This window comes from Penaeus vannamei, chromosome 10, assembly GCF_042767895.1.
Source record: "Penaeus vannamei isolate JL-2024 chromosome 10, ASM4276789v1, whole genome shotgun sequence".
Classification (NCBI taxonomy): Eukaryota; Metazoa; Arthropoda; class Malacostraca; order Decapoda; family Penaeidae; genus Penaeus; species Penaeus vannamei.
Genome location: NC_091558.1, coordinates 43,908,651 through 43,918,650, shown reverse-complemented (window position 1 = coordinate 43,918,650; position 10,000 = coordinate 43,908,651).

Here is a 10,000-nt window from a genome sequence, read left to right as displayed (position 1 = left end):
CTAACTTAACACACTACAATTATACTAAGACGGCTAATACAAATATATAACCTTTTATTATATGAATGGAGGTTTGTCCATGGGTTATGAGTGTTTTATTTTTTCTACTGTCTAATTTGTTTTGTGTTTTTGATGGTTAACTAATTACGCTTGTTTTCTTGTGTTTACTTGCGTTCTTATTGGTTTTCGCACTGAAGTGACTACAATTAACGATGGACTCATAATATTGTATTGTAATATTGTTGATGCGGGTGACAGTTCATGTCTGAGACAAGATCAAAATCGTCAAATTCTTTAGAAAACAATCCTATAGAGGAGCTGTACGAAGAAGAATACATTTTCACTCTTAGAGAAGCTGAACTACTGCTCGACGTAGCAGAATCACCGGGGGAGGAAGATAACCCTTGTAATTTACACCCGGTTTCGTTAGGAAAACGCAAAATGGACGCGCGATTTGAGCTTTTAGAGGAACAAATGCGCGGCTTAGCTGCACAATTGCAGCAAGTAGTGGAGATGCAATCTCGCAGTCATCGAGCTGCAACAGAAGACACTTCCGAGGCTCAATCAGCTGAAACCACGGCTAATGAAGCACCGAGCCAAGCTGGAACTACGAGACAGTTCAGTACAATGGAAGTATTCACCAGGGACAAGAGTGTTCCCATGTTTACGGGTGGGGAAGAGGGCCTCACCGGTGGGGAATGGCTTGCCCGGGTGGAAGCAGAAATGAAAAGGCGTAACATTACGGGAGAAATAGACAAGACATTGTTCGCCTTGGGGTACGTTCACACGGAGAAAGGACCCGCTAGAGTGTATGCACATGAGGTGGGAGCTGAAGGAGTCCCCTACCGACGTTTCAGCAAGATGATCCTTTCTCGGTTTAGTGAAGGAAGAAAACCTTGGAACCGTATCCTTCGAGAAGCAGAGAGAAAGAGGGGCGAGACATACAAAGAATGGGCCAAGACACCAAAGGCTCTTCGACTAGACTGCATGCTGATGAAACATTGGCCATTTGACGGAATTTGGCTGAATATTGTGATGGATACTCTCTATGACCATATGGTCGGAAAAGCCGTAGCGAAATATCGGATTGAAGGGACGGAAAAATGGGACCATGACCGTCTAAACTCCATGGATGCTGCCGACTTGATTAAAGAAATTGGAATTTGGATGGAGGATAATCCTCTACTCGACCAACAATTCCAAACTAAGTTAAGCTCCGGGGAAGAAAAACCAGCCATGAAAACCAGAGTCGGTGCTGTAAAAACAGAAAGTCGATCCATGAAAGCGAACGGAGGAAAAAAGTTTCATTGTCCAGAACATGGCTGGAATAAGACGCATGGAAAGGAGGATTGCTATAAGCTGAAAGCAGCCGAAACTTCTTCAACACTGGCGGCAGATAAGCCGCAGAGGAGAGAGAAAAAGGGCAATCCATCTAGCATGATGACATGTTTCCTGTGTCAAAAGAAAGGACATCGGCGAGCCGAATGCCCAATCCAAAAGGACGTCGAGAAATTATTGGCTTCAAAAAACGGAGCCAAGCCGTCCAAGACGGACGGCAACACGGAGTAGAGGAAGGGAGACACCAGAGAATGGAGGAGACCGTGGACTATCGCATTCCCATGCTAGGACCACCACCTCCAGAATATATGATGACTGAAGTGTTTGTACCACAGAATGACAGAAGTTTTGTCGCTGTGTGGGACTCTGGTGCAAAACCCAATCTGGTCAAACTATCACTTTATCGGGCACATGAGGACGTGAAGAAGAAGGACTCTACGAGACAAAGAGACGTACCTTCTCCGCTAGTTCCCCATAACGTGACAGTAAGTGGTATCCTTGATGCAGAACCAGTGAAAGCACTTGGACTGGCCAAGATGACTTTCATTATTGGGGGAAAGCAGTTTACTGGTGATTGTTTTGTATTCGAGGATCATGCAATCCATTTCCCAGGTAATTGTGATCTGCTTATTGGAACGGCCTTTATGAGGACTCACAAGCTGGATCTAAGTTTTCAGTATTGGAGGGTTCATCATAAACAAAGGCCATTGGTGGAGTGCCTACCTACCCCCATCGATGATAAACAGGTGCATGATATAGCTGGAGTGGTTGATCAACCAATTAACGCTAACTGTGGAGGTGCACCGATGACCTGTTCTTCTGATGTGGCATTCAACAGTGTTGCCGACAAAGAGGACACAGTTGTAATAGTCTCTACTGGGGTTTACACCCTTCCTGCTGGGAAGGCATCCATCATTTTAGGGAGCCTTAAGCAGAAGGACGAGAGACTCAAAAACGGAACCTCGATTTTAATCAGTGGGTTACCGTTGGGAGAGAACTGTATCGTTATCCCTGTGGTAGCCAAGGCAGAAGATGTTGTGAAAGTCTTGGTCTGCAACTTCGGTCGCACACCGTTCTTGGTTCATAGCAAGAGAACCATTGCCAATGCTGTGTCTATCCAAGATGATGAAGAGGAGCAGCTGGGACGTTTACCGACCGACCACTGGGAAAAACAACGAGTTCTCACAAGGATGAGCATCAATGCCGTGGTCACTGAGGTGAAACCGGATGATGTAGAGGAAGAGGATCCCCTGGATCAAGCTCTTCAAATTGATCCATGTTGTGTGGTGAAAAACGGGCCAGTGTATGATGAGAAGCGCTTCCAGAAACTTCTGAAAGCACTGGACGCTGATCGCTGGATCCTGAAGGAAGACCAACGCAAAGCAGCAGAGTCCATGATATGGGAATTCCAAGAGGCATTCAACCTTAAAGAGGAACCTTTAGGAAGAACCAATCTTGTTGAGCACAAGATAGAGACAGGCGACAGTGATCGAGTATATGTTCCACCTAGGTTCATCCCATATGCTCTACGACCTGCTGTGGAAGCAGAGGTCCAGGCTCTGAAGGAGCAAGGCCATATTCGAGTCAGTTCTTCTGAATGGAATGCACCAATTGTTCTAGTGAAGAGAAAGGACAAATCGCATCCTCGGCTCTGTGTAGATTACCGGGCTTTGAACAGCCAAACCAAGCTTGAGTTCTACCCTTTGCCACTGATAGAAGACATCCTGTACCAAGTTAGTCAGAGCAAATGGTTTTCGACGCTTGACTTGCGTAGCGGGTACCATCAAGTACCACTGGATGACGACTCAATACCGAAGTCAGCCTTCACCACCCATGAAGGACATTTCGAGTACACAGTGATGCCGTTTGGTCTGTCTAATGCACCTCGAACGTTCCAACGCCTCATGAACCGAGTCTTCAGTGGCCAAATCGGACAAGGGTTGCAGTTGTTCTTAGACGACATAGCTATATACACGGATGATATTGATAGGCATCTACAGGTACTGAAGGAAGCACTGGGTCGGTTGATAAAGGCTGGACTAAAGGCTAGTCCTGAGAAGACACGATTATTCCAACAAGAAATAAACCTTTTAGGGCATCGTGTAGGGCATGGGGAAGTTAAAGCGGCGCTAGACAAGTTAGCTGCTGTAAAAGACTTTCCCACACCCAAAAATCGACGTGAAGTAAGACGATTTCTTGGTCTAACTGGGTATTACAGACGATTCATAGAGAAATATGCCCAAAAGGCCCAACCTCTTACAAAGTTGACCTCAGAGAAACAACCTTTCATTTGGGGAAGTGAACAAGAGGAAGCATTTGAAGTGCTGAAGAGAAGTCTACTAAAGGAGCCAGTGTTGAGATCTCCTGACTTCTCACGAACGTGGTACATCTCTACTGATGCCAGTAAGGGAGCTATTGGTGCCATTTTAGCACAGAGGTATGACGGACACTTTTGCCCTGTGTCATATTTCAGTCGCCAGCTTCGAGGAGCTGAGCTTCGCTATGATGTGATGGAGAAAGAAGCGCTCGCTGTAATCGAGGCTTTGAAGAAGTTTAAACCTCTTATATGGGGATTAGAAGTGATTGTCATGTCGGATAATCGCTCTTTGCAGTGGCTTTTCCACAAAGCTAAGGATGGTAATGCACGTGTCACCAGATGGGCCTTAACTGCTCAGTCTTTCGGCGCTAAAATTCTGTACCATCCGGGAAAGCTGAATGCTGCAGCTGATGCACTATCTCGTATTGAAGCACCAGAAGGAGTGGATCCTGAAGATATTGAGAAAGCATCAACGATGATAATCGATGAAGCTCAAAACTGCCGGATATTGATGGCAGTAGTAGCCAATAATCTTGGAGGGAAAACAAGACAAGATGAACAGGAAGATGATGAGGAAGATGGTCACCCTTGGTCTATCGATGAAATGATCCGGGAACAAAACCAAGATCCTTTATACTCACCTGTAATCAAGTACTTGCAGACGAAGAACCTTCTCGACAAGAGGAAAGTGGACCCGAACTTGGTGGTAGAAGATTATTTCCTTGATCAAGGGCTCCTCTACAAACAAGTCAGGACACCTAATTCAGCGCGAGATATAAAGGAAGTGCTGTGTGTGCCTAGAACACTAGTTCCGAAAGCTTTGGCACTTGTACACTTAGCACCACTAGGAGGTCATGGTGCTGAGGAGAGGACCAAGTTTAGGGCGAGACAAAACTTTACTTGGCGTGGTATGGACAGGGATATAGCTGAGTATTGCAGGAAGTGCATTACTTGTGCGAAGTTTAAGGGGCGTGCACACCCACTGACTCCCTTAAGAAGATATCCTGTTCCACTGGAACCTTTCCAAATGGTTTCGATGGATCTGATGGGACCTTTCCCTCTGACCGAGCGAGGAAACCAGTATATCTTGGTAATAGTGGACTTTTTGACACGATTTGCCGTTGTCAGAGCCTTACCCAACAAATATGCTGAGACCGTAGCTGAGGCTGTAAGTGAGGTGTTTGCAGACCTCGGGATTCCTCAGACGGTATTAACGGACCAGGGACGCGAATTTAGGAATGAAATCCTGAAGGAGATGGCGAAGCATATGCAGTTTCAGCATCATAAAATTACTGCATACCATCCAGCGTCCAATGGACTCTGTGAACGGACCAATCAGCAAGTTCTCAATATTCTACGAGGGATGGTGGACGGAAAAGATCAGTACTGGGATCTTTACCTAAAGGACACCCAAATGGCTTTAAATTCTGCTTACCACAAAGCAATTGGCGATACGCCGTATTACGCCATGTACAACCGGGACCTGAAGACTTCAGACCTTTGGTGGACCAGACCCACAAGTTTTGGAGGTCCACCTGATGAGGATTTCATAACTGCAAGGACTCAACGGTCCAAAGAGGTGTACGAATATGTACGAGACAACTTGCTAAGAGCAGCAGATGAACAGTGTAGGATTCGCCAGAAGAAATCCAAAGACACTACAGTACTGCCTGGGATGAGAGTTTTCATCAAGGCTGTGAAGAAGAAGGGTGACAGCAAATTATCTCCCCGCTGGGAAGGACCCTTCCGAGTCGTTGAGCAAATACGACCATATGTCTACAGGATTAAACACCTACAGACAGAAAAGATGAAGGAAGTTCATCTCGAGAATATGAAGATCGCGCTGGAGGCCAGTATTCCGAGATCGCTAGCCCCAGAAGCAAGAAGACCTTATCCACAGGAGACACATTCAGATATTAGACCTGAAGGTACATCCGAAGAAGAAGAAGCACGTGAAGAAGAGTATGTCATGAACTTCCCAACGAATGACGATGGAAAAGGAACTTCAGAGAGCAACCAAGATTGGGCTCAAGAGTCAAGTGAGGTAGATGACCTAGCACAAGATGTAGTTGCAGGAGATTCCAACAATGCTGATAAAGCTAATGTTTCGAATAATGTTAATGTGTTACCTAGTATGAATGTTGATGAGTCTGATGGACTACAAACCACTGATTCTTATAATATTAGGCATGACACAAACACTAAAGACCTTTCACCAAAACCAGAGGTTGCAACTAATGATGCGAGTGCAAGTACTGAGAGTGAAAGAAGTAACAATAAAACTGTGCATGATGAGTTGAGTGAGCATGGTAGACGTACCAGTGGACGCACGAGATATCCACCGGGATACTATACTAGGCTGCATGAAGGACCGCAGGATTAATCAACCACACCACTAACAAACGGACACAAACAACACTAATCAGCTAATTAGATTAAGGGGGGGACAGGATGGTCACCAACATTGTTGTAAAAGTGTTCTATATTGCAGATAGATGGTTGAAAATTGAAGAGAATGATGCGGATAGCACTGATTGTTCCATATTGATTGTCTGAACCTTCTTACGACCCGTAACCTCAAGATGAGCGTAGATAGTCGGAACCAAAGGAACACCTGATGTTGGGTTGTTAGACTATGACCTGACAGCCCGGGAGAGGAGTATTCCGTAACAGAGAAGATTAGCAAGACCCAGATACAACTTCCTGCACATTGAGAAAGCAGCACACCTTGCAAGTGTATCGTTTCTTTGCTAGACAATTTGGAGGAAACTCTCGATGTTCCAGAAAGTAATTGGTTGATTATGTAGGGTTGAAGGGCGGTGGTGAGTAGGCAAGTTTCTTAACTTTTTGAGTTGGACGATCGAGTTTGCACTAAAATTAGAGGATGGAGTAGGATTATTTAGTCATCCTGTAAGTAGAATTATATCCATTTTGTTTTAGCACGTGAGTTGTAAAGTAATTTCGGATATCATGTGTTAGATGTGTGATGAAATCCCTCTAATCCAAAGGTATCGAGATGATAAGTAAATGAACAGTTAACTGATTGAGCAATATTAAAGGAGTCAGTTCACGGGTTGAAACAGGCCATTGCGTTGATCGAAGAAGGTAATGCTGTTCTGGTTAGCCGTACAGAGCATCGTTATGTTATTGTACAGTCACATTATCAAGGGAGTTTGCTGTAGGACCTATTTTAGTCCTTTGCCTAGTAGTCATCTCGGTATGGTTTTGGAGGATGTTATAGGGGAATCTGTAAGGAGTTGGCTGCTCTGATGTACATGAGCGTTAAGCCCGATAGATGCACACCCATAGCGATTCGCGGTCACTCGAGGACGCGTGATTTAAGCGGGGGAGTATGTCATCGGCCAGAAGCAGTGACACTCTAATTATGCCATTATTAATGCATTTAATTGGTAAATCGTAACGCTTGATTAGTTATGATGATATAAAATTCTAAGGGAATAAAACCACAAAATAGAGTTTGGTGGTAGTGAGGCTGTAGTTGTAGGTTGTGTTTATGTTAGAGGTGAAATACTTGTGGACGATCTTGGTGGTTACTTTAACTCGAGATAAGGGCCAAAATACCAAGTCGCCTTCTCAAAGTGCCACCTCAGCATCCATACAACCGAACAACCAGGCCTCTGTCTAGATGACCTGGCACCCCTAGGTCTAAAATTCCTGAAGTCAGTTCAGGTTGAAACATCATTGAGTGAAGGTGAATCGGTGTTGACTCCTGGAACTCATTTGAAGAATACGGCGTGATTAGCCGTGAAAACTAGCTTAACTAACTGGAAATTAATTCTAGTATTAGGGTGAAGTTAGCTGTAGATTCCAGTTCGTCTTTTCCCCGAAGTTAGCGGAAGGCGGGCCTAGGAACTATGGTCAAATTGTAAGTATTATTACTTAATAAATGTATAAGTTCTTTTCACACACAGTGTTTAATATTATCCCATTTTGTCATTCCTACATAATAGGACACTGAACAAAGGAGAGAACCACACCACAGAGATACTGGTTGGGTTGAACACAGTGGTACACGAAACAAAAAGAAACAACACTTATACTAATTAAATCACTTGGAGTACATCGACACGAGAAATACAATATCTATTAAATAAGAACCTATGTCTTGAAGAATAATGATATATATGAGTGAAAATATCAGTGATATCGAGATATATGTGAAATAGAGTAATTTAATTCATTTTAAGGTTTCCAGAAATAGTGAATGATGAATCAGAATGATGCCATACTGATCTGAAGTTTTAATGAACAAAAATATTATTGAAACTATCTGAGATAACCTTTGATTAACTTACTAGAGTAAAGTAATAACGAAGATTTATGTTGGGGTAACAATGACCCACATAACAGTACCATTACCGGGAGATCTGGTCTCGCCTCCTTCCTGTTCGGACCCCGCTGCTACACGTAAGGTCACGGCCATCACTATGTATTTTACAGGGAAATGACCAATGATTTATTTTATACCTTAGTGACTGGTGCAAGAAGGGTAAACTTGTAAGCTAGGGTCTAAGACGAAAATAAACAAACAAGCAGCGTATCGTTCATGATTTCCCCCAGCTAATTAGTGATGACAAAGTTCAGCGTAAAGTATTGCTGGACATGAACTATTGAATTTCTGAAATGTGCAAATATACATGAGAATTTATAGTAAATTTACATGGCATTAAATGAACTTGTTTCCTGACGTATGCGAGTGCCGTGACCTGGCCAGGTGGTACTCGCATGTGGTGATTGAAGGTAAAAAGGAAGGTGAACAGATCTCCGAGGGACACTGGCCTAGAATTGTCCCGGTATTGTACGAGAAGTAGCAGTACTGCGTTACTGTTACCTTACAGTTACGCTTCTATTAATCGAGAGAAGTGGAATGAGCAGATCCCTCACTTTATCCTCTATCCCGGTGGTCCTCAACTTTTCCAGTCCTCTTCAAATCCCACATTCTTTAGAAAAGGAACATCTCCACTAAGTAGGATAAGATTAAATTTGTAATAATCATCCTATCTATTATCACCCATACTGCATGACATGTAGAGTCGAGAGTGAGACATCTGTACGGGGGATACATACGCTTGAAGCTTCTAAATGGCTAAAAAAAAGCTATGTTTATTATATCTATTATGTTTACTATGTTTAAAAAAATGAGATTTCTAATCAAGAGAGTTATGATGATTGGTAGAAGAAGGTAATGAAAGAACAGATGAAAATGAGTAACTTACGAGAGCAAATAAATGAAATACAAAAACGGAGAAGAACCAGAGAAATAGGCACACCAAGAGAAAAATGCTGACTATATAATAAGATGATGTGATGACATGATGACGGCAATAATAAAAACAACAATAATAATAACAACTATAATCTTAGTGAACCCGAAGCAAAATACACTGAAAAATATCAGTATGCAATTATAGTGCTGACAACAGAATGGGCAAAGTAAGAAGGGCTATTATCTTAATTATATATTATTACAGAAGCCAAAAAACAGAACGAGAGATTTCAAAACTGATAAAATTTTGATTATAGAATAAAATCCATTAGAGCTAAACGACCAGATGTAATTATCAAAAAACAACAAGAGACATAAATTCACTTCTCGTTTTTGATTGCCAATAGAGAGAGTTAGAGAGAGAGAGAGAGAGAGAGAGAGAGAGAGAGAGAGAGGGAGAGAGAGAGTGAGAGAGAGAGAGAGAGAGAGAGAGAGAGAGAGAGAGAGAGAGAGAAACAAACACATCAAAACACTGAGATTGATCAGTATGAGGAGACAGCGAAGCAGACAAGTAATTAAATGATAAAAAAAAAGCTGTTCAAGAAGGAAAATTGCTGTTAGATTATGAATGTTAGAAAGACTGAACATACACAGTGACTTAAAACGTTGCCATAGGAGAGAGAGAGAGAGAGAGAGAGAGAGAGAGAGAGAGAGAGAGAGAGAGAGAGAGAGAGAGATAGAGAGAAAGAGAGAGAAAGCAAACATACCAAAACACTGAAATTGATCAGTATGAGGAGACAGCGAAGAAGACAAGTAATTAAATGAAAAAAAAAAATGCTATTCAAGAAAGAAAATTGCCGTTAGATTACGAATGTTAGAAAGACAACATACACAGTGAGTGTGACTTAAAACGTTGCCATATCAATATCTCTGAAATTAATGACGCATGCACAGCGACCAATTCTAATCAGTATAACCTTTCGTGCTTAGAATACAGCTAAAGGTAACAGCATTCTCTGTAACCTCTTTATATCAATTACATAAAGGTAAAAGTGCAATAAATTTCATGATACTGGTTAACTTTGATAAGGATAATCATAAGAACAAAGAGACAAGGA